We start from the raw sequence: 24,658 nt of genomic DNA, 5'->3' as shown, positions 1-24,658 counted from the left end.
TAAATTACATGTACCATAAAATATGCTGTACATAATGCTGTACATATTTGCTGGCATGTTCAGCAAGTCATGTGTACTGTGTATATACATAGTCATGTACATTGTCTATATTGTGATAAGTGTGCGCATGCTAGTTCTTAGTAGCATGCATTAGGGACACACTGTGAACTTCGACATTTCTGTTTAAACGTTTTATGTGTATTGTGTTTCGTCATTTGTGTACGTTAATTTTCTTGTTGTACGGACACTGTTTTAAATGTTCGTAACGTCCTACGATGAAATAAACTTTTTCTAAACATAGAACGCCTGGACGTGTATTTTCTTGACGGTCGGCATGTCATACTCGCCGGGGATTTTAACTGTGTATTAGACACGCGAGCTGACGTGCAGGGTCCGGGATGGGGTCGATCTGAGTGGAACGCACGCGAGCTGCGTCGCCTGGTCCAGCACTTCTGTTTGATCGATGCGTACAGACTAGTACATGGACCACAATATGCCTGGACTTGGCGGCGTGGTTCATCGTCTAGTAGATTGGATCGCTTCTACGTCCCACGTGCGCTAGCTTCTTGTGTGTCGCGATCTGATGTGATACAATTACCATCATCCCCTGTTTATATTTCTGACCATCGACCAGTAGTGCTCGAGGCTTGCTTTCCCTTTTCTTCCTCAGTGAGACCATGGCGTCTTGACATCCGCGTTCTGCATGACACGCGTTCGCGCTCCAGTTTGTCTAGAGTCTTGCGCGCCTCCCTGTTCGGTTCCGGTCTCGAGTCGTGGGACGCGCTCAAGGTACAGTGGCGTCTACACTGCTCAGTCGAAGGGCGTGCTCTGAGACGCCGTATGTCGGAAAAACTAACGGACACTGCCACAAAGCTACGCATTGCTCTTCGGGCGGATCGACTAACTGCATTGATGCGCTCATGGCAGCGAGAGTTACGGGGACGTTTCCAACGCCTTATTGCCGCATCGTCGTTGTCGGCGGCTGCTTGGCGTTTGCAGACGTAATCCATGTGCTCACCCCGAGGTTCTGCGCTTTGCGAGAAACTCGCTTCTCAGACAGTCGAGTCCGTTGGGAACTCAGGCCGCCAGAGCCCTTCCCGCTGCGTTGCCACCCGCGCGTGATCGATCAGTTTTTATAGCTCACTTTGAAAACATGGCTCGTGCGACAATGTGAACGCATCATGGTACCGCCGAGACATTCACAATGTTTAGTGGGCTGCCTCAGGTTCCACCAGAGGCAGCTGCACAACTTTGTGCAAGTCCGTCAGCTGATGAGGTGAAAGAGGCATTGTCTTCCATGAAGCGCGGTTCGGCTCCTGGGCCGGACGGGTTGCCCTTTGAGTTTTATTTAACCTTTTGGGATGACATTGGTGCCACTTTCACTTCTGTTATTTGCCGTTGCTTCGAGAACTTTGATTTCGCTGATAGCTTTGACGATGGTCTAATTGTGTTAATACCTAAACATGACCCATCGTCTGTTCGCCCAGAGGAATGGAGACCAATTACGCTTCTCAACGTTGATTACAAAACTTTTGCAGCAGTTGTCACTCGCCGTTTGAGAAGCCTGACGCCTTCCTTAATAGGACATCATCAGGCGTGCTCGATTCTTGGAAGAGAAATTCATAGTCTCTCCTTTGTTACGCATGATATAATTGCGTACACGTTGGCGAGATCAGCACGTGGGCTCTTGGTTTCACTTGATCAAGAAAAGGCATTCGATCGCCTTGAACATAGCTACATATTTAGCGTTATGGAGGCGTTTGGCTTCTCGCAAAACTTTGTTGAGCTTCTCAGAAACGCATACAGAAACATACACAGCACGCTGTTTCTTGATGGTTATGAAAGTGCCCCATTTCCTGTTACCCGCGGAGTTCGTCAAGGTTGTCCTCTATCCCCAGTACTTTTTGTACTCAGCCTCGAACCATTCCTGCGCTCCCTACTTAAAGATCCATATATTCGTGGCCTTCCACTACCTGGTAGCGATACCGTGAAGGTGACAGCTTTCGCTGATGACATCACGTTGTATCTAAAGAACGAGGACAGCTTATCCCGTTGCCTACGGCTTTTTGCTGAGTATGGGTCTATTTCAGGTGCTGCATTAAATTTTTCGAAATGTCGATATTTGTTCATTGGTTCTCCAGATATCTGCCTAAGTCCATTTTTCGGTCTTCAAAAAGCGACTCTATTCACATTCTGGGGCTTGATTATGGCTACTACGGCATATCAGCCTCCGGGTGGGTTTCACTTCTCGAGAATGTAAAACGACAAGTCCGGGAAGCGCAAGAATACGAATTACCACTGTTGGAAAGAAGGTACTTAGCACAGACTGTATTTTGCGGCCGTACATGGTACATTTGCCATGTCGTACAGCTTCCATTGCGAATAACTCAGTCGTTGCAATCCCTTCTTGGCTCGTTTTTCTGGTCAGGTGGACCTGAGCTGGTTTGCCGAGCTGCACTTGGGCAACCACGTAACAGGGGTGGATTCGCGTTCCCGTCTGTGTCTGTTCGCTGCCGGCTGCTTGCTCTGCGATTCTTGCTTCGTTTGTTACACGGTGATCAGTGCCCCGCGCGTGATCTTGCCTGCTATTTCTTAGGAACTAAGATACGTTATTTGTTACCGGGAGCACGGCTTAACTCTGCGCCGCAAGCACTTAACATGCCTGCATTTTACTCCATATGGCAGTGGCATTTTATACTTCGCGCCTTCAAGTGGCTGCCCGATATCGCGTGACCACCGCATGGACCTACCTTTTTCAATCCAAGAGCTTAAAGCAGCCCTGGCTTTGTGTGGACGGACATCAGCACCCGGACCTGATGGTATTTCCTACAGAGCACTGTGTCATCTTGGCGAGCGTGCGAGAATTGCTCTCCTCGAGGTATACAATGAATCCTGGCGAGAGGGCACCCTCCCCGTAAACTGGAAGACCAGTCGCCTGGTCCCATTACTGAAGCCTGGCAAGTCACCATTGGTGCTAACATCGTACCGCCCGATTGCACTGGCTAGTTGCGTGGGCAAATAATGGAGAGGATGGTACTAGGACGCCTAGAATGGTACTTGGAGCATCACAACATCTACCCAGATGCTATGACAGGGTTTCGCCGTGGTCGGTCATCGATTGACAGCGTCGTCGACCTGGTCACCTACGTACAACACGAAAAAGGCCGTAAGCGTCTCTGCGCTTCTTTATTCCTGGATGTTAAAGGGGCGTATGACAATGTCACCCATGAAGCTATCCTTGCCGCTCTCGGAGAGGTAGGAGTGGGTGGTCGGATGTTTCAGTGGCTACGGAGCTATCTCTCTGAGCGTTCTTTTTTCGTGAGCACCGCGGACGGCGACACTTCGCTACATTACAGCCATCGTGGTGTTCCCCAGGGTGGCGTACTTAGCCCTGTATTATTCAACCTGACGCTAATCGCTCTCCACGAGCACCTGCCAAGCACTGTCAGACTGTCAATGTACGCAGACGACATCTGCGTTTGGACGTCTGCAGTGACACGTCTACAACTGCGAGCTCGAATTCAAAGAGCGGCCACTGAAGCTACTATTTACCTCCGTAACAGAGGTCTAGAAATTTCCTCTGAGAAATGTGCACTTGTGGCATTTACGCGCAAACCAATAGAGAGCTACAGCGTAATGATAAACGGCCAAAGAATACCTTACCTCCGATCGTTCAAGTTCCTAGGTGTTATAATTGATAGAGACGTCTCATGGAGCCCTCATGTGTCATACATGAAAAAACGGTTGACAGGCATCTGTCATTTGTTCAAGTTCTTCGCTGGCAAGACATGGGGAATGTCCACAGCCGCTATGTTGCGACTATACAGGGTTCTTTTCCTCGGATTCCTACGGTATAGCCTGCCTGCATTATCCAACGCAAGCAAAACAAGCCTACGAATGATACAAAGTGTACAGGCTCAAGCACTCCGGATTTGTCTAGGCTTGCCCCAGAGTGCATCAACAGTCGCGACTATAGCCATCGCAAGGGACCACCTCATCAAGACACACATTGAGGTTGAAGTGCTGAGGACACATATACGACATCTTGCTCGCACTCCCCGCCATCACCTAGCCTCTCTACCAGCGGACCGACCACGCACATCTTACTCCCAAACAGTGACCGCCCATGGTGAATCAATACCAACTTCCTTCACTCCTGCCGCAAGACCTCGGACTCCTCCATGGTGCCTTACTCAACCAAATATCAACATTACAGTACCTGGCGTCCAGAAAAAAACGGATTTGTCGTCACCGGCACTTAAGCAGCTCACTTTGCTTCTCTTGTACGAAAAGTACCAAGACTCCATCCACATCTACACTGACGGATCTGTGCTGACGAACAGTTCAACCGGAGCAGTCGTGATACCAAGGTTGGTTACGACAATTAAATTCAAGACATCTCACGCAACAACATCGACGGCAGCAGAACTGGCAGCCCTTCATAGAGCGTTACAATTCGTCAATGACCAACCGATGCACAAGTGGACTATTTTCTGCGACTCGAAGGCGGCACTGCAGTCTCTACTGTCAGCTTTACGCCGCGGGCCGCACGAACAGCTGGTGCTAGAGACAGCAGAGGTTATCCACCACCTAACTGAGAAAGGACATCAGATCACTTTTCAGTGGTTACCAAGTCACTGCGGAATCATCGGCAATGAACGGGCCGATCAAGCTGCCCGCTCAGCCCACGCAGAAGACCATAAACTACTACTACCGCTTTCTAGGACCGACGCTGCACGGAAGCTTCGTTTGCATGCTCGCCAACGCACCACGTCACAATGGAATGAGCCACACTTCAGACATGATCGACTGCATTCATTTGACCCTACATTAAGTCTTCAAGCCCCATCAAGACTTCGCCGAGCAGACGCGACCCTTTTGTGTAGGCTGTGGTTGGGCGTTGCGTTTACCAACGCCTATGCTTTCCGCATTGGGATGGCCGACACCGCAGCCTGTGACCACTGTGGAAACGCAGAAACAATTAGACATATTTTTTGCGACTGCCCACTGTACAATGCACAGCGACTATCTCTTTGCAACGCGCTGAACAAGTTGGACGACCGACCTTTGTCGGAAGAAAGAATTCTACGCCATCGACCAGACGCAACGTCACAGAAGAAGGCCATGCAAGCGCTACTGCGCTTCTTGCGATCTACCGGCCTTTTTGAACGATTGTAAGAAGAACTTCGTCCCTGTGTGTGTTTTTTTTATCTTGTGTGTGTACGTGCGTTTTTTTTCTCCTCTTTTTTCCCCTCTCTCTCTCTAGACCCTCTTTCTTGCCCCTATTTCCCCTCCCCAGTGCTGGGTAGCAAACCAGATGCTAATATCTGGTTAACCTCCCGGCCTTCCTTTTTTCATCTCTCTCTCTCTCTCGCCACGCTCAGCAGGTTTGCCCAGATGTAAACATTTTAGAAAACCGTGTTGTAGACACAACGGCGGCGCTGCTGCTCCCTCTGGTTCCTCCAGCTCGTCTAACGCGTTCCAGCCGTGTCTCGTGGAGCGCGAGAACGGCATCCTTTCTGCCTGGCCATCTCCGCGACTTCATGTGGCGGCTGGGATGGAGAGTACTCCCAACACGAGACAGACTGGAGAGGTGGGGCATGGTGCCATCTTCCACTTGTCCGAACTGTCCGCTACAAGAGTTGCGTTTTCTTAAGGACACCGGACTGATTCGCCGTTTGTGATGTCAAACGCAGAACTCTTACGCCGGCTGAAAGAGTGACTTTTCTCTCCTCCTCTCTATCTTTCCTTCCCCCTCCCCCCTCCCCCAGTGCAGGGTAGCCTACCGGGCTCAGCCCTGGTTAACCTCCCCGCCTTTCTTTTATTATTATTCTCTTTCTAACCAGCATGTGCTGCAGCAATGTGTAATTGCACGGGTATTTTGGCGAGCCGTTAACACTGGTTTCCGTGGCCTAGGAGTTAATCGTTTTGTCACATCTGGTCGTTGCTCGCGTAGTCGCTTTGCGCGCCTTCTAATTGCTGCGGGGGCTTTTTGTTTGTGGCGTAACAGGTGCGAAGCTGTTGCAGCCGGTCACCGTCGTCGTGCTCTGTTTCCAATTTTGGAACGGTTTTACTCGGAACTGCTGTCCTTTTTGTCGGAGGAATTGTTCTTCCTTGGGGAAGAGGAATTTCTACGGCAGTGGTCGTGCCGCTTCCTGTCGGTAGTTAATGGACGTGTGCGGCTAGCTTTTCATCTGACCTGGTTCTTGTAGCTAGGTTATCACACAGTGAATAATATTGCATAAAATCTGTTTGTATTTATTATTTCTGTGTATGCATATCCCCGTAGCCATGCAGGTTCTTGTATATACACATTTCATGCTCAAACTGTAAATTATGTAAATTACATATACCATAAAATATGCTGTACATAATGCTGTACATATTTGCTGGCATGTTCAGCAAGTAATCTGTACTGTGTATATACATAGTCATGTACATTGTCTATATTGTGATAAGTGTGCGCATGCTAGTTCTTAGTAGCATGCATTAGGGACACACTGTGAACTTCGACATTTCTTGAAGCAAATAGGCGCACTATGGGAACAAGGACAAACTAGCCCAAATGGCTGTTTTGCTACAATATATTTCGACATTTCTGTTTAAACGTTTTATGTGTATTGTGTTTCGTCATTTGTGTATGTTAATGTTCTTGTTGTACGGACACTGTTTCTAAATGTTCGTAACGTCCTACGATGAAATAAACGTTTTCTAAACAGAACGCCGGTACTTGCCGCAATCGATCTACCTCGGCAAATTTTGGTGCTTACGTGCTTACGTCACACCGTCAAATCCCCGCTCCGCGTTTCACAGAAAGTTCCGCGTTTAATCGCCTCGTTTTCTTGGTCTGGTGGTACGGAATTATTAGGTAGTTTTCGAGCAAGCGGTTAGCGTGCGACGCATGCGCACTTGCGCGATGAGCCAACGCAAAGCTTTGCGTTGGCTTAATCGATAGCGCAACCGCGCGGCCGAGGAGGCTTCGCGTTCCCCGACGTGGCCGTTACGGCTTCCATCCTGTCCCTCCGCACTTTATTGCGCGTTTCAAACAATGATGATACGCCAGCGCAGACACTCGCGCGTTACAACCTAGGCCCATCCCTACGTGTCCTAGTGCCCGCTGGTCCTATCAAGTGAGGTCCGAGTCCTCCCATTTACCGACTGTGTACCGTGCCCTCCTAGCCTTCCACCGACGTCTAGAGACTACATGCCCCGAGATCGATGTAGCCGAAGCGTAAGTGGTGGACACAATGGCCGCCCTTGTGCAGCCTTTGGTACCCCGACACCGGCATGCGGTAATGAGTCGCCCGTGGAAGCACATGGCCGCAGCGGCGTTGCCGGGTTGACTTCGTTTGGCGGTGGGGCTGGGGCTTACTCCCCAATCGAGATCGGCTTCAACGATGGCAGGTGGTACGCACCTCCACTTGCCCCAACTGCGTCATGGTTGAGACCAACCGACATGCGACGATCCAATGCGTGGTCGCCCGACTTCTTTGGCGTGCGGTCCATGCTGGTTTTCGTCCGAGGGTTCGTGTCCGGCGGCCGGTTCCCACGAGGGCGCTTCGCGGCACTCTTACTAGTTGCTGGCCTGTTCAGCCTTTGGCGCAACCGCTGCGAAGACGTCGCTGGGAATTGCTGTCGACGTGCCTTATGGCCGATATTGGGGCGCATGAGGCGTGAGATCCTCGCGTTCCTCCCTGAGGAGCTTTTCTTCTTGGGGGAGCGCGAGTTCCTGCGCCATTGGTCATGCTCTTTTGTCGGCGTTGAGCATGAACGGGTCCAACTTATTTTTCGGGCGACATGGTGCTAGGCCGCACCGTCGGGTCGGAGTTGATGTGCTTGTCTCCTCGCCCTTTCGATCTGTGTTCGCAACCTTGGCATCTCATGTCCTGGTGAATCTGCCGACAAGTTGATGTACGCGATGGAAGAGTATGTACATCTACCTATTTACCCTATTCCCTATTGTGTCAATAGTGAGCTATGTGCGTTTTTGTTATGTTGATCAGACCTATGCCGTTCGCCCTATGCGAAAGTGTTAGTTCTTGCGATGTACAATGGTGAAAATGTGAATGTACTCCTGAACACTGATATGTCACGCATAATTTATGCTCTGTACATAGTGTAAATAATCTTTTCTAAACAGAAACAGTTTCGCAACAGTTTCGCAGGTTCGTTTCGCGAGCTCGTTTCACAGAAATTTCGGTGTCGGCGTCATTGGTTGTGAGCGAAAAATCATCATCTTGTCCGTGACAGACAAATCGAGAAAGATGCAAATAAAAAAAAAACAATAAAAACTTCAGTTCGAGCGGGAATCGAATCCAGGCCGTCTGCGTGGCAAGCAGGTGTTTTACCACAGAACTATGCTATTGCTTGAAGCTGCTTAAAAAAAAAAAAAAGAACACTATACGAATGTCGTGTAGTGGAAGGAGTCTCTAACGCGTGTAATATTGCGTGCCTGAAGCGTAGAATCACGCGAGGCGTCAAAACATGTGAGTTGCGCAACGAGTGGGTGTTTTAAAGGCCGACCCATTACAAAGCCGTGTTGCCTTACGGACGCGTAGTGGGCTCTTCGTTATTTCGCAAAAGGAAGAATTATAGCGTAGTGGGCGCACAACAATTGTACTTGCAGTAGGCGTTCCAGGATAGTTTCAAATGGCCAATGTTACGCGCACAGTCGTTCGTTTCCGTACGGCACGGTTGAGGCATGCACCGAGTACCGAAGCCGATCAGAAGGCGATGCGCACGGACCCCGATTACGCTATCGCGTTCTATACTCTTGAAGGCGAAGCTCAAGCGTCCTCCTAGTTTTTTACGCTTTCAGAAACGGGAGGCACATAAAGTTCTAGGTTACCTCTCCTCATATCGTGGATAGCTTAGAAGATTATTTATTTCAAATAGTTGCCTAAACACAGGAAGAAAGGTGCTGAAAATCTGCTGGCTACACGCCAAGGCTTTGCTTCTCCTACAACGCGCAATGTAAGTCATAGACTACGTCATACGCTACGTCATATACATAACCGGCGCGAAAGCGTCGACGAACGCCGGAACACGGGGAAGATAAACAGAAGGTTTCGTTTCAAAAAGTCGTGCACAGAAGAGACACGATTTACGAAAGACGAATGCTGGAATGCGTCGCCGGAAGCAAGGGAGGTTTAGGAGGGCAACCTTATTCCGCATAATGGAAAAGGCTCTTCTTGCGGCAACCTTTTCAAGCGAAGCTTGTACCGACTGACTTGCGAAGCTGGTGATGTACCGAAAAACCCACCGCCGCGGAAAAAAAAAAAAAAACACATGATCGCGCTCACCAGAAAACCCTCCTCACCCACAGCTGGTGCGCACTAAAGAAATAACAAATATAATTAAATAAATTCTCTTTCTGAGGCTGCGGCTTGTGTCTGTTTGAAGCCAGCCCAGCTTGTTCTATGAGGCCAGATCCTCCTCCATGCCACAGCTAGCTTCTCAGACGAAATCCGGATAAGTCGCTTGCCGTCAGTTTCACGTGTGCTGCACCCGAAAGCGCAGCAGCACGGCATCGCAAGCACAAAACGACTAAAGCCATGCCATCAAGGTGCAAGAAGAGGCGCGACACGGGGTGCCAACGTGCGCAGCTAACCCTGTTTGGCACCGCAATGAAAGTCGAGCAAAAAACAACCAAGCGATGGGCACGTGACGGCGTTCGGCCAATAGGGGAACCGAACGTCGGGGAAAAGCGCAGGAGAAGACAGGCGCTGTTAACGATAGATGGCGTTACCTTTATTGCATTCAGAGGCTTCAATCATGAGGGATGCAAGACGCCGCCCCCCGGATAGAAACACAACCGAACGAAACATTGCCTCCTCTGGCTTCCGACCTGAGGCACCACCTAAAGAGTACTCTCCCCCATGAACGCAAAGCAGGCGCGAAGGCTAGCCGACGGGGGAGGGTAGTGAACGGTTGGAGTGGGCGCATCTGGCTGGCATCGAAAAAAACAGAGGAGGCGCTGAATAAAACGGAACGTCTATGCTAAGAGGGAGCATTGCGCAATGGTAAAGAAAGAAAGAAAAGCTGATAGGTCAGGGCCGCCCGCGCCAAGCTTCACCTGCCATTGTCATTGCGGTTGAGTGCAAGAAAGGTAAGCATATCACGCACGCACACACACCCGCTCATCAGTCAGGGGCGTAGGCAGAAATGTTTTCGGGGAGGGGCACCTCCATGACCTGAAGTGGAGGTAGGGCAGGCAGATGTGGTCTAGGGTCATTTTCTGCTGTGTATACCATGACAAAAAATACAACTCCGGGGGGGGGGGGGGCACGGGCCCGGTGTGCCCCCCCCCCCCCCCCCGCTACGCAGCTGCCATCAGTTGATAAGTATAGTGAAGCGTCCTCTTTGCTACGCTGAACTTGGGGAGGAGTAAAATTAAGGGGAATAATTCAGGAGCCCTTCCCAGCGCTCGTATGTCTCTGTGTGTTCGTCCGTCTTTTTTGCGCTGTTATTTTACGATCATGAACAACCAACTAGCCCGATTTACCGCCATTGGAAAAAGAAAATCAGGCGCCCTTGTGGGTATGTGGGTATGCGAAGCTTGGCCTGTGTGTGCCTGGCCTACCACTTTTTCTTCTTTCTATCGCATTGCGCAATGCCCCCTCCCAACCTTTTCCTTCATCTATGCCGGGAATCGGAGCTTCACCGACGAGCTCAGCAGCGCAGCACTTCAGTTGCTACAGCCAACAACGATGGTCATGCGTTCATGTCCACGCAGCAATGAAAAGTGGCAAAGATCAGAATGCCGTATCAGACACGGTTGATCGCCGACATCGTCCACGATCGAGAAGGCATTTGTTATTTGAAAACAGCACGTACAAATGGGCATGTAACCGGCGCCGAATTTCTTTAGGCACGCCGGCGGCGGGTTTTCCGCGTACAACGCCGCCGCCGCCGCCACCACGAAAAACGGCAGGAAGTGGAAGATGGAAGCTTGCGATGAAAAAATCCGTGAACAGGGGGTGGGTGCTCGAGCCGACGTTTCGACAAGTGGACTTGTCTTCTTCAAGGCTAGAAATTGAAGTTCTAGCCTTCAAGAAGACAAGTCCACTTGTCGAAACGTCGGCTCGAGCAGTTCCAGCCTTGAAGAAGACAAGTCCACTTGTCGAAACGTCGGCTCGAGCACCCACCCCCTGTTCACGGATTTTTTCATAACAACACCTGTACCTCACAAGAAGCTTCGCATGAAAAAAAAAAAAAACGATCGTTGGGAAAGTGGAGAACGGAAGGAACCACATGTCGCACCTACAGAAAGTGAGAGAGAAAGGGAACTGCACGACGAAAAAATAATGGCGGTGTTGTCGTTCAACTAAGTCACTAGGTCAAATCCCAAACAAAAACATACCCTGCATTCCAAGCGTCTCACTTATTTTCTTTTTTTCCACAACATTTTCTAACACGAACTTTAAAGTAACGCTGTTTCCCTCGGTGGACTTCTTACGGGCCACACGTACGGCTATCACCGGTAATGGTACTTCTCTGAAATGGGCATTTCATTTGTCCAAGGGAGTGCACACGTTTTTGCCGTGCTACTCCGCACGGCAACAGGCAGTACGAGTCAGCGTATGTTTAGAAAACAAACTATGCCCAAAAGAAAGCTAACTTCGTTCGCCTGCTCTTTTCGTACATTGTAGATCGTTCTGGTATTTGGAACAGAGAGAAAGGAAAGCCAATTGGACGAGGCGATACGGCCTGGCTGCGCTTAGGTGCCACGGAATCGGGTTAGAACATACGGGACCACAAACGGCCCCGTACTAAGTAGAGCGAAATGCGTGTGCCACCGAGTTTGTCTTACTTTATTTATCTTTACGAAAGGCTTGATTTCAAGGAAGGGCACTTTGTACGCTGTCGACCCCCGACTCTCCCACCAGATGTTCGGACAGAATTTCTGTGGAGGCGTTATCGTTTCTTTGAGTTAGTCTTGGTCAAATAGACTAACCAGGAAGCATCCAGGGGAAGGGAGATAGTCAAGTGGGCGAGCGAATGTACTTACAAGCAATTGGTGGGATAGGTGCCCTGAGCGAGAATTGGAGGTCGAAAGGCGTAGAGGCTGCCTACCACTGTGTGCGCGGATGTACCTAGAATAGCGCAGACGACCTCTACAAAAAGACAGTCGGCTGTAAAAAAAAAAAAAAGAACTGGAAGAAAGGAGAACAGGAGAGAGGGTATATGTGGCGCTGGTTGAAAGGAAACAAGCTGAATAAAAAAATAAGGAAGAGAAAGTAAGGAAGAAAGAAAAGCGCTGTGGAAGAGGAAAGCGATGAAGGCTGCGCGATATCTGGTGTGCGCACTTGTGAGCTAGTCCTGAGGAGCGATGCGCACAGCGGAATCAATCAATCAATCAATCAATCAATCAATCAATCAATCAATCAATCAATCAATCAATCAATCAATCAATCAATCAATCAATCAATCAATCAATCAATCATACTTTGTTTTTGCTATATTGAAACAAGTAAAAATACTGCAGCAAATAAGTGGAAAAAAGAGTTGCTGATACTGTGACTGCAACCACGGGGACGTTATAATTACAGCGCCCTCGAGCAGCCATTTATATATTTATTCACTTATTTATTTATTTTACTCAATGGGATACCCTAAGGGCCCGAACGGCATTACATAGGTGTGGGAGGGGGGTACAAATGAAAAAAAGAATGCAATCACAATATCGCCAAAATACGGTAACTGAAGAGGCACTGGAAATAAAATGCAATCGCATTTTCATCTCGTTATCAATAAGTCTCCATGTGCGAGCCTTGCAACTAAATCTTTCGCTACAAAATGTTTCGCCATGTTCAGTCCCTACGCTACGAGATTCTTTCATGCTCTCAATTTCACTTCTAGACGGCAATACATATGCACGCAGGTGCAGGTTCACGTGAGATTCAGCGGCGCGTCTGCGCAGCAGCAACGTGCCCAGATAATTTCCGCAGCCGGCAGGCACAGCAGTCGGCTACTCGTCTTCCCTTGCAGAGTAGTTGCCGTCGCAAAGTAGAGAACAAACATAAAGCTACACAAAGGCACATAGTACAACAATCACGGACTCAGTCCAAGTTCTTTAATACAAAAATGTGTCCATGCAACGCCAAAGCTGACAAAAAACAAGTATTGACGCAGCTTAAATGTTCACACATAACATAAAAGTTCGTTATATTCAGCTTGTTCTCTTTCGCAGAGCTCCCTGCAGGAATGCGAACAACGCCGGTCGATTCGTTTATAACGGTCAATTCAGACGCGTACGCTGCGAATTTTTCGAACGTGTATACAAGCATGGCGAAAGCTGCGATCGTGCGAAAGAACAGTAACCCATAACAAAAACTTCCCTGACCTATTTCGAGGTTGCTTCAAGGACGAGAGCTTCCTTAAATTGACTTAATAATAGATTGCTTTCCGAAAGGATCGAAGGAAGCTTCGTTGCTTCAACATACTCGTGTTTCAAGCTGCAAGAAAAAAAAAAAAGAGCCGCCAGACGCGTCCGATAGCTGCCAAACTAAACGCTTCGAGATGAATAGCTCTCGCTCTTTTCATTTCTTTCTACTTCCTATTGTTTTTCTTAGATCAGTGCCTGGCGACTATGGAAAGCTCGACATGAAGATGGCGTTTACAGATAGCCTCGTTTCTAACGGGCCTCCTCTTCGGAGGACGAAGACGATGGGTGGAGAAGGTGAAGGAGGCCACTAAACGAAGGCCGTATCAGAAACCATATACTTACGAGAAGGCGAGAGAGAGAGAGAGAAAGAAGAGAGAGAGAGAGAGAGAGAAGAGTGTGGAGAGTACAAAAATCGATGCGTCCTGCGCAGCAAAAGAAAAAAACGCAACAGTCGCTTCAACGACACGTTTTCTCGCACTGTTACGACTAGGAAACAAATTGAAGGCAGAGAAGAAATGTAAGAGAGAAAACCAAGCGGCTTTCGGACATGCTGAAACTGAGACTACACGAGTCGCGGACATACATTCGTCTCAATTTGATCGGGAAGCAGCAGTGCAGTCTCGATAGAGAAAGCAGAAGCAACAGCAGCAGATATGGGGCAGGAGAGGACATTGTAGCGCGTGGGCGTGGGCGCATTTCTTCGGGACGTGACGGCGTTGTTCAAGTAGAGATGCACAGAGCATACGCTTGCATCGACTGAATCTGAAGACATATCAAATTTTTTTTCGGAGGAAAAGCAAAGAAAGGAGCTGCTACATTGAAGCTGATGCACTGAGAAGCTCGAAAAGGTAGCTGCCGTCCACTTACTAACAGGAGATTGACAGGGCAGACGGCGCATTTGAATAAAATTGAGCAAAGTTAATAATGATGCAATATACTGCGCAAGAAAGTAAGGCACGTTTGTGAGGGAGACATTTATACATATATAACAAAGAAAATTTAACAACTATGGGAAAGGAGCCTTTTTTTCCTCGCAAACGACCGAAGATACAGCGGAAAAGAATTATTTGAATGAAGGCATGCGGAACAAGGTTATTAAGTTTATAGGAAATAATTTCGTGAAACGGTAATGGGTATAATTAGCGAATCGGCGCAGCTCTTTAAAACAAGTTGATTTAGAATCGTGGGACGGATTAAACGTAGAATCCAATCTTCGTAACTGGAGGGACGACCAGCAACATTCCAGCGATCAGGGTTCCTCAATCCTTTTTTGGATGTGTACTGTGCGATGTCAATGCACAGGGCCGTGTACTGTGCTATGTCAGTGCGCGTTAAAGAACACCAGATGGTCAAAATTTCCGGAGCCCTCCACTACGGCGTGCCTCACAATCATATCGTGGTTTTGGCACGTAAAACCACCGATATTATGCTATAGTTTTATGATGAAGATAAACGTTGATTTTTCTCGCTTTCTCTCCTATATAATTATAAGTTACGAGCGGCGTTCCCTGCGTGAAACCATGTGACCTGCTGAATAAGTGGAATGTGACTGGGTGTTGCGCTTCTAAATTCTCTCGCATGTTCTTCTTTTTTCTTTGCTTCCATAATATCAGGGTTAAGTTTGCACCAGTTCCGTTTCGTTGTTCTGTGTTTTTCTACACTGTTTCATTAGTGTTAAATGATGGCACCGAGACAAGCGCCAAAAGTAGAAAGAAGTGAGGTGATTAGAAACAGAAAATCATTAAGGCTGTGAAACGCTTAATTCTCCACATGCCTCCGCAAGCCGACCCCGGAAGACGCCGTTGCAGAGCGCTAATTGGCCCCTTTATAGCAGAGCCCTCTTTCATGCATAGCTTTAAACGTGGACTCATTTTCATGGACATAATTAAGAAAAAAAAAAAAAACTAAACGCGGCCACACTTTGTTTCAAGCTGCAGACCTTCGAAGCTCGGCGGAATGGACGACAGTGCCGAAGCACGTAATGCCCTGGATGTACGAGCAGATTATGTGTCACGACACACGCACAAAAAGGAAAAAGAAAGAAAAAAAAGAACACGAAAGATATTACGAAGCCACTTGCGTGAGGTAAGTCATCACGGGTTCCTTAGAGGCGTAATGCACGCTACCTCGCTGTATGGCACACACACATTGAGGCTTCATCGACCGGCTGCGAGTACCGTGACGAGCAAACGCAGGGTCAGCCCCCAGGGGCCAAAAGTCCGCGGTCAAAAGAAAAAAAAAAAGCTTCCAAGGTCAGCTACTCCTAATCCTCGCGCGAAGACCGTGGCGTTGCGCAAATTGTGAGAGATACGGCAGCACCAGCGAGAGCTACAGGGGATCCCCTTATTTAGAATCTGCGACGAAAGTTATTACAGGGAGAGGTATTACAGGGAGCTGGGTCGGCTTGTCCTGCAATGCACGCGACAGACTGACACAGGATGAGAGGGGGAAAGAGACATACATACATGTTAACATACATACATACATACATACATACATACATACATACATACATACATACATACATACATACATACATACGTACGTACGTACGTACGTACATACATACATACATACGTACGTACGTACGTACGTACGTACATACATACATACATGCATGCATGCATACATGCAAATAGATAGATAGATAGATAGATAGATAGATAGATAGATAGATAGATAGATAGATAGATAGATAGATAGATAGATAGATAGATAGATAGATAGATAGATAGATAGATAGATAGATAGATAGATAGACCTCATTATTGCAGGCAACCATTGACACACACGTGAAGGATTAGCGCAAGTGAAATTCAGATTTTAACTTTCAGTTCGTTTCTAATACATGCAAGTAGTTTTCGCAGGAGTGCATCCCTGAGGAGTCCTGAGTTTTGTGCCTAACAAAACTGCATAAAAAGACCCTCAAAAACGACAAACGCCTAATGGGGCATCAAAATGTTTGAAGTGAAGGCTTTGGGGTGTTCGAATTTAAAAATTTCGCTATAAACAAGAATGCAACTATCCTAGCAAAAGCGACCTTCAAGTAGCACGTACCATGTGATATACAAAATAAATGTTTACAACGACAGTGACGTGCAAAGGCAGGGTGTAGGCCCTGTGGCATAGAAGAGCAGACGTGTACACCGTTTGACTCATGTAATGCTTTTCAGAAATGGACACATGGTCAAGTTCAGAGCTAGCTTAGTTAGGAGCTAAACTTGAAACTTGGAACTAGCTAGAGACACAACTGAAAGCTTGTTGCAGATGGGGCGCCTTTACAATGGCTTCATGCAGTGAAACGTAGGAACACCACTTCACCAGATTTTGCAAGGAGCAAAGCGTGTTGTGGCATACCGGCCCACCGTTTGAAGGAAATTTCAACGTGGTCAGATCAGCTTACTAATGAATTGCTTTGCTGATGCTAAAACAAACAGTAAGCCGCCTAACGTTGACGCGTCTTTATTGAATGTCTTTATTAAAAAACGTCAGCTACCTCACGCGTATAGAGCATTTGAAATAACAGCCAAACAAAACCAGCTTTATTTTTCCTTCGTTGGAAAAGAAGGAACATCGCGCAGGATCTGCTAAACTAAGCATCTGGACAGGGCGGCTACACCATCAACGATTGACTGGGCCAGTAGTTATACAAGAAATATGGAAAGAAATATCACAGGAACTCTTTCGCAGGAACAATAACACAATACATGACATACGTTTGTGGAAACAAAAACGTATAAAACTACACGTATACGATGGTTTAAACATCTGTGCAAACAACACTTAGTTAAGTAGCAAGGTGTATAGAATTAATAGGGAGTTTTCGAATAGGGGCCCCAATCATTTTGGGGCCCCAAAGAATTAGTGTCGAGGCCACTGCGCATGCGCGAAAGCCAAGCAGCGTTTGGGTTTTGCGTTCGGGGCGCTATTTCTCGAATTTAGCGGGAGCCCCAAAGCCTGCCCCAAAAACTTTGCGCGAAACAAACATGACGGCACCCACTGAAGCGACAGCTCTTGGCTAAGACTAGTGTGACCTAGAATAGGGGGACTGTCAAAAGCGCCGCAGACCATATTCGAAAACTCTTAGCTTCTGCTCGATTCAAAGCGAGCACACGCAAAGTGGTTTGGGGCCCCTATACGAGAACTCCCTAATGTATCGAGCAGTGTATGGAAACTAACTATTCGTCACTGACAACTAATTTAGGTTAGGTTTGCGACGCAATCGCATATAAGCTGATCTAATAATGCTGGCAATGTCAAGAGGTGAACTTGTTATCCTTAAATGGTGCGCCAAAAACTGATATGTCAATGTTCAGTACGACGCGTGATATACATTGGAGTGAATTCAAAGTTAAGTCTTCATTTTCATATACACATCAAATAATTAAAAACGCTATAATATGTGTAATATACCGGCATACACAACAAGCGTAGCCACCACAGAAGGGAGACGAGACAGAAACCATCCTTGTGTGGTGGTTACGCATCTTACGTATTCATTCTTGAACAGCGTACAGCGCTAAAGAGACGAAGGACGATGTTCAAGGAAGGTAACGACACGAGCGCTGACTCACATTTACAGTTTATTACAAGAAACGACACGAATAAATACAAAGGCCAATCATGCCTCAACGGAGCGACCGCGAGTTACATCCGACTGATGTAAATATGCCAGAACACGTGGAGCATTCACGCGCGTCCAGAAACAAACAGACAAGTAAAACTAACAGACATAAAGGTGCAATGAAACCTTTTTCCACGTTAATCAAGACGACATGATAAAATTTAGAAATAGCACCTCCTTTTCGCTGAGGGCAACAGACGGATGGCTTATGCACCTCTCCCCTTCGATATTAATGTGCATATCTTCCGCTATGTCCCTCGTGTTTTTGATGTTTATGCCGGAACAAACAATCGATTTCCCTCACTATCGGTTCACACCCACAATCTTTGCAGTGCTCCGTTGAGGCGTGGTTGGTCTTTGTATTTATTCGTGTCGTTTCTTCTGATAAACTGCAGTTGCGACTCGGCGCTCGTGTCGTCACCTTCCCTGAACTTCGTCCTCGTCGGTTTAGCGCTGTAATAAAAACGAACCTCCACCAACTTGCCCGGATTCGCCTTCTGGTCTTGTGTATTCCAGTGAGCATGTACCAACTACAGCCCAGCAGCAAGTATCACTGAATTATTAAAGACGATAGTCTTTCTTGGGGAACTTAAACGCAGAAATTTTGGTCTGTCTTTCTGTCTTTCTGTTTGTCGGCACGTCCCTCGATTCAGCCACTCGGCCAAAGTTGAACCACTTGCCCAAGGGCCAGCCGTCTTGAACTGGTATGGCTGTTCATACTTGTGAACGTTGTCGATCAAAAAGTAAATATCATGCATATCTGAGGTGCAACATCACTAGGTAAGTATTAGGTGGCGTGTTCCTTTATTAGAAAATGCATACATACGTAATTTTAAGGACCCTAGTTTGTTAAGCTGCGCTGAAAATGCATAAGAATGGAAGCTTGAACGAGTTGGTATGCGTTCATCTTTGTTGAAACAGCGCTCACTATACTCGCGGACAACTTTTCTTGGCAATGAAGGGAAAGCTACAGGGGCGGAGCGTCTGCACATGTAGTGCTACGCGAAGTAGTCCGGTTTGGCGCGCGTCTCGTAACGCCGTGGAAAGTGATGGCTAGCGTTGCATTTCGATGCAAACGCTGCTTAGCGTCTAACGTACGGGTAAAAGGCGCGACTTTTTCACGCACGCAAAAACTCAAAGTGACAACGTATAAAGTAAAAGAAATGCAAATATCTCGCTTGTGTGCGCTGCGTTCCGTCTCAAGAAGCTATATGTAGAAAATGAAAGAGTATTTTATATATCTCACGTAGAAAATACGGACGCAATTTTGGGACTACATTCCTTGGCGGTAGGATACGTGCATTGTGGCTCTGTAGCCTTCGCTTCATTGCCAAGAAAAGTTGTCGGCGAGTATAGACGACGACGAAGTAAAAGAAGGCACAGGACACGCGCTGCCTGTCGTGTGCCTTCTTTTACTTCGTCGTCGTCTAGTGAGCGCTGTTTCAACAAAGCTGAAAATGCGACTGCGCTGAAATTTGCCTTCCTCCGTGCCCTTCGCACGAGCTCATTGTTGTGTTTCGGTTTCGGTTCTGTATTGCACTGTACGAATGCCATGGGTTGGTGTTGAAAAACTTTAGTTTTGAGAAGGCCAAGAAGGTGAAAAAAAATATTTAAAAAATGAAAAAGCAGCGTTGTGGGCGGCCTTCAGGCTGCCGGTTGTGGGCGCCGCTCTGGCGTTCCTGTTTTACCCAGGCGACATGTAAATAAAACAGTGTGTGGAGAGTACTCGTTGAGTGCGGACGTTTCTCTGCTTCAGCGCTTCGCGCCAAACCGCGTTTTCGGGCTGGCTGGCGTCCCCGCCGGTCGCGTTGGTCACCGCCGGTCTTCGCCTGCTGCTGCGCCGGGACTACCAGCACGCAACACAGCACTCATGTTTCCCGACGTATTGTCAGATGGCGTCCATATCTCACACAGCGCCTCTTCTATCGTCTTTACACGACATTTGCAGCGAAGCACGCAGATACGCGGCCAATTTTTTTGTATTGTATTCTCTGTGTATTCACAGATGCTTAACAAAACTGAACGGAACATTTCTTAGAGCCTTGTTCAGCGTTTCATTAATGCTGTAAGAAGCGCGCGGCATGGTTTTTATTAAATACACGCTGAAAGGTAGTGCTTCAGATGTGTGTTTCGCATCTGGGTAAGGTTGCTGTGTAGTGGCACTTTTAATGCGAGCATATTTTTGCTCGATTATGCGTGGGCAGTCAGGATGAGCGAATGATAAATTGATAAAAAAAACATGGCATTGGCCCTAATCATTCACTTAGGTGTTTGTTAGTGGCAATCGCACGTCGGTCGTTCATGTGCCCAGGTGTGTTCCTTGGGTTAACTTTGTGTTTCGTCGCAGTGCCGAAGCGGATCTCGGAGGCCACGTATAAAGAAGCGCGTGGTCGAGGTGTGCTCCGCCAGGTGGCGCAACGATACCAGCTGCTGACAAGAAAACCGTCTGCTATTTCAGTGAACTCATTCAACTATTTTCATTTATTTAGTTTACTGACCCTTACATTAAGTAAATTAAACTACGCTCCGGTATCGCAAGTATCTAACAAAACTCTTAATTTGACCCGGAACCACCGAGTTCGTGCCAGATTAATTTTTTAGGCAAGCTGTCTGAATATGCGGAAAACCGGAAGTAAGGGATCGACCTGAAGTACTTGGAAGAGAATCAGGAGTGTCACTCGTCGCCACTAAAAATTGGCTTATGCTTTAATCGTAACTGCCTAAACATAACGCTGTCACTTCACTGAAACTGCGAACGAAATCATAAGGTCCCTGTGGAAATATTTAACTAACTTTGGAGTGGTTATCGTGTTGTGAACCGCTGTAGAATGTCGTTCTTTGCTAGCGCTCCAGACACTGTGGCTTATAGAAGAACTATATACGAATGAATTGTGTACGCCTACATGAAGGTATGCGTCAAACAGGGCCGTAGCCAAGGGGGGAGTTGGGGCGGTTCAACCCCCCCCCCCCCCCCGAAAATTTTCAGTTTTGCTTGCGAATATATACACGCACACACACAAACGCACGCAGGAACATACACAAAGTATGGTTGAACCCCCCCCCCCCCGGAAAAAATTTCTGGCTACGCCCCTGGCGTCAAGTGCTCTAAGCAAAAGAGTTGTGACTGGCTCGGCCACGTCGGTTTACACTCGACTACAGTTAACACCCTATTGCACAGATTGCGGCTCGCCCTTCTTTTTCTGTCAAAGAAACAGGTGATAATGATGGCTACAGGTCCAAAGAATCGCTTTAGTTTAAGAGTGCCAATATTTTCCTTTTTTTTAAGATACCTTGCTTGACACGTTTGAGGAGCGAAACGGCAATAACTGAGTAGCACTTCGATAAAACGCAGGACAGAGCCTGAAACCATAGAGTTTCCTACAATACTTACCAGAGGGAACTCTGGCGCTAGTGTCTATGGGAGCTGCAATGCATCGCGCTTCAGCCAGCATGGGAATCATGGGTAGTACACGGATTTGTCTAAACTTCGTTCCTTCGGCTCCGTTTGGCTCCGCGTCGCCTGCATCCGCTTTGTCGCAAAACGAAGTTCAGCAAAAATCAGCAGTTTCACTTCACCACTTTAACTTCTTTAGGCTCACCGATTCAAATCTGGTCACGAAGTTCACAACGATCCATTCTTTGATCCGAAAGAAAACCAAAACGTAGCAAAACGTAGCAATGTTTTTTGCGCTGAACTACGTTATGACTGACTCGTTCCAACTCGCCCAACAAGCAACGTTGCAATAAACAAAGCCACAAGTGCGTTCGAAGCCCGCAAGCACGAAGACTAGGCAAATCCGTGTACTACCCATCATTCCCATGGTGGCTGAACGATCGCAGCGCCAGAGTTCCCTCTAGGTCATTTTAGGAAACTCTATGCCTGAAACCCTTAGTCCACGCCTAGCAAGTGGCACAGTACACGCACGTGGTCTTTGCCAAGTGACAGACTGAGGCGTCACGGCATTTCGGCACGGCAGCAGTTGTCTTGCACACTGCTTCGAACTGATGTGAAGTGCAAGCTCGTATACACGCGCTACGTAGAGCGCTGTAGCCCCGTTGACAAACCGCTCAGCACTCGCGGAATCAGGTCCACGCATGCGCAACTGCGCCCGGGCACAAGAACGGTGCACACGTTGACCGAATTTGTTCACTACTGCCGCACTAACTGCGGTAGATTTCCGTCTTACGTCGTTTCATACCCGACTCGCAGCGAGCCCGATGAATTTTCGCTTTCAAGAGGTTAAGTATTGCCTATAGTTCACAAGCCGAGTTCGGCGGATTACCGCGGGCATCACACGGAATTTCCTGACGAAACCACACGTTGAGTGAACGTGCCCCGCAAAAGAATGTCAGACAATCGCTTATGCATTTGCCTAAGACGACTGGAAGGTGAAAGCCATCATCTTTTTTTCCCTGAAAGCTTTCGGCACCCAACGTGGTTTTGCACTGCCTCCGGGATCGCAGGCACTGGAAGCTTTCTGCACCTTACGTGGTTTTGCAGTGCCTCCGGGATCGGCCCACCTTTGACCAACCGACGGTGTCATGCGATAACGTCACGTTAGGTGAGTTATGATGATGTCACAAATTTCGGAGACCTGTGACGTCACGGGGTGACGTCACCACGTGATAATGATTTTTTCATCAATAGTGTTGACGCCGACGGTCACTTCTCGTTTGGTTAGACATCTAAAGCTTCCGCCTTAAGAAGTGACGGAACGAATGTCCTTGCTTTCAAGCCTTTCGTGTATCATGACAGCGCGATAGAAAAAAGGAACGCATACGTACGGAACAGGCGCAGAAATGTGTGGGCCTGCTGACGTTGGTCAAGTTCGCGCTCCATTAATAAAAAATTAAATTGTGAACAACTTCACCCGAAAGTAAGTATTGTCAACGTATTGCGCCCAATGTGACTTTTCCAGCAAAGTATCATGAACTCTAAACTTCGAAGAAGCATCAACGATGCCTCTGTAGAGCTGCGCAAGCCTGCCGCAAACGATATGTTGCTTCATTATGAGCCATGATGACCCTATCACCGGCTACCGGACTACCGACAGACAGCGTGGTGATAGCAGCAATATATCTTTCTGCGCATTTCTTTCGAGTCAAGCAATCTACAACTCCCCCCCCCCCCCCCCCCCACCCACGCACGCGGGCGCGCGCGCGCACACACACACACACACACACACACACACACACACACACACACACACACACACACACACACACACACACACACACACACACACACACACACACCCGCCCGTGCGCGATGACACGAAGTCCAGTTATCTTACAGATCCTTTGTTCGCTTTCTTCCGCGAAGCATCGGTACAAAGACATCGCCAGTTCGTCCCCTATCGCCAAAAGGAACGAAGGCTGGTCCCGGAAACGGGAAGCGCAAGAACATCTGTCAAAATAAGAGCATTCATCACGAAAAACACGGCGCAGAAGCGGGCCCGCGCATGGAGGTCGTTACAACCGGCGATTGAGACGTGATATACGCTGTCGCGACGCGCCGGACTCCCTATGCTGCTAAGTGACCGCCGGAGACAAAGGAGAGAAAGGGAGAGAGAGTGCGCCGCAGCGAGTGCGAATACGCAGTTGACAGCGCCGGCCTTGCTAGGGCCGGCGCCGGGTTCGTGGAAAAAGAGGAGGCTTTCCCTACACGGGATGCACGCACGGAGGCGCCCCGATCGGGTTCGAGGTCCCGAGTCATTAACAACGTCTCGTTCTTTCTTTCCACATCGGATCATCAGGCACGACGCCGCCCGCGTCGTCATACGCGCCATGTGGCCGGTTCGCATGACGTCATGTAGCTTGCGAAACGGGACCAGACAGGGCCCAGAAGATGGACGGGTCAACGCATTTTATGTAGGACAGTGCACGGGAACCGATTACGCAATCCGATGGGGCGCCGTTTGAGGAACTGCTTCTGTTAAGAGGTATTCTGCAATAGTTCGACCGCATGCAACTCGTTGACAGTGACACAACGATCGGTCAACCACAGAACATTTGCAAGCGTTCGCATTTTGAAAGCCGGCCGGGCCTGCTTCAATTGAAATGCATGCCCGTAACAACGAGACCAAGACGTACGCACGCACGCACACCGATGGGCGCGCGGCGTACGCCACCTTGCCGGCGCCGTCAGCGGTCGCTTCGCCGGTAGACGAGGTGTAGACATAGTGACGTACCTGTGGCCGTTCCACGGAGTGACCACCCACCGTGGCCCTGACCAGGGCTCCCAGGTTGCGCACGAAGATCACGAACTCGACGCACATGGCTGCCCGCCGGCGGAGCGCTGATGGAGAAAACTAGCGCTGGTGACGTCGCGCGCGAGAGAGCTTGCTCTAGTTCGCGCACCGCGGCGCCGTGGTCGTCGTTGCCTATCGGAGTCGGGCACTAGCGCCGGCAGCTCGCGCTCCCCCAACGTTGTGTCAGTCCCAGGGAAAACGCAGTGCGCCGTCCAATCGATTGGCGCCGTCCCGCTGCGCAGAAGAAAAGAGGAGCGCGTGCGGGGAAGCGAGGGAAGCGTCGGCCGTCCGGCCCCGGCCATCCCAGCGCGCATTCTTTTCGCCTCTTTGAGCGCATCAAAGCTATACTGTTGGTGAAGGCCCGCGAACGCGCCGCCGGACAAAGAGTGGGGCCCC

General features: G+C 48.5%; 1 long non-coding RNA gene across 1 annotated transcript in view; it reads right to left on the bottom strand.

Annotated features, from left to right (window-relative positions):
* The window catches only part of LOC119390497 (uncharacterized), a 58,000-nt gene extending 33,564 nt beyond the window's left edge, over nucleotides 1-24,436 (bottom strand). The window contains exon 1 of the long non-coding RNA XR_005183339.2: nucleotides 24,203-24,436. This is a non-coding gene — a long non-coding RNA (uncharacterized LOC119390497). The remainder of the gene's footprint in view (nucleotides 1-24,202) is intronic.
* Between the last annotated feature and the right edge of the window lie 222 nt (nucleotides 24,437-24,658).

Source organism: Rhipicephalus sanguineus, chromosome 4, assembly GCF_013339695.2.
Source record: "Rhipicephalus sanguineus isolate Rsan-2018 chromosome 4, BIME_Rsan_1.4, whole genome shotgun sequence".
NCBI lineage: Eukaryota > Metazoa > Arthropoda > Arachnida > Ixodida > Ixodidae > Rhipicephalus > Rhipicephalus sanguineus.
The sequence above is the reverse complement of the archived record's forward strand: the minus strand, read 5'-3'. Positions and strand labels throughout refer to the sequence as shown.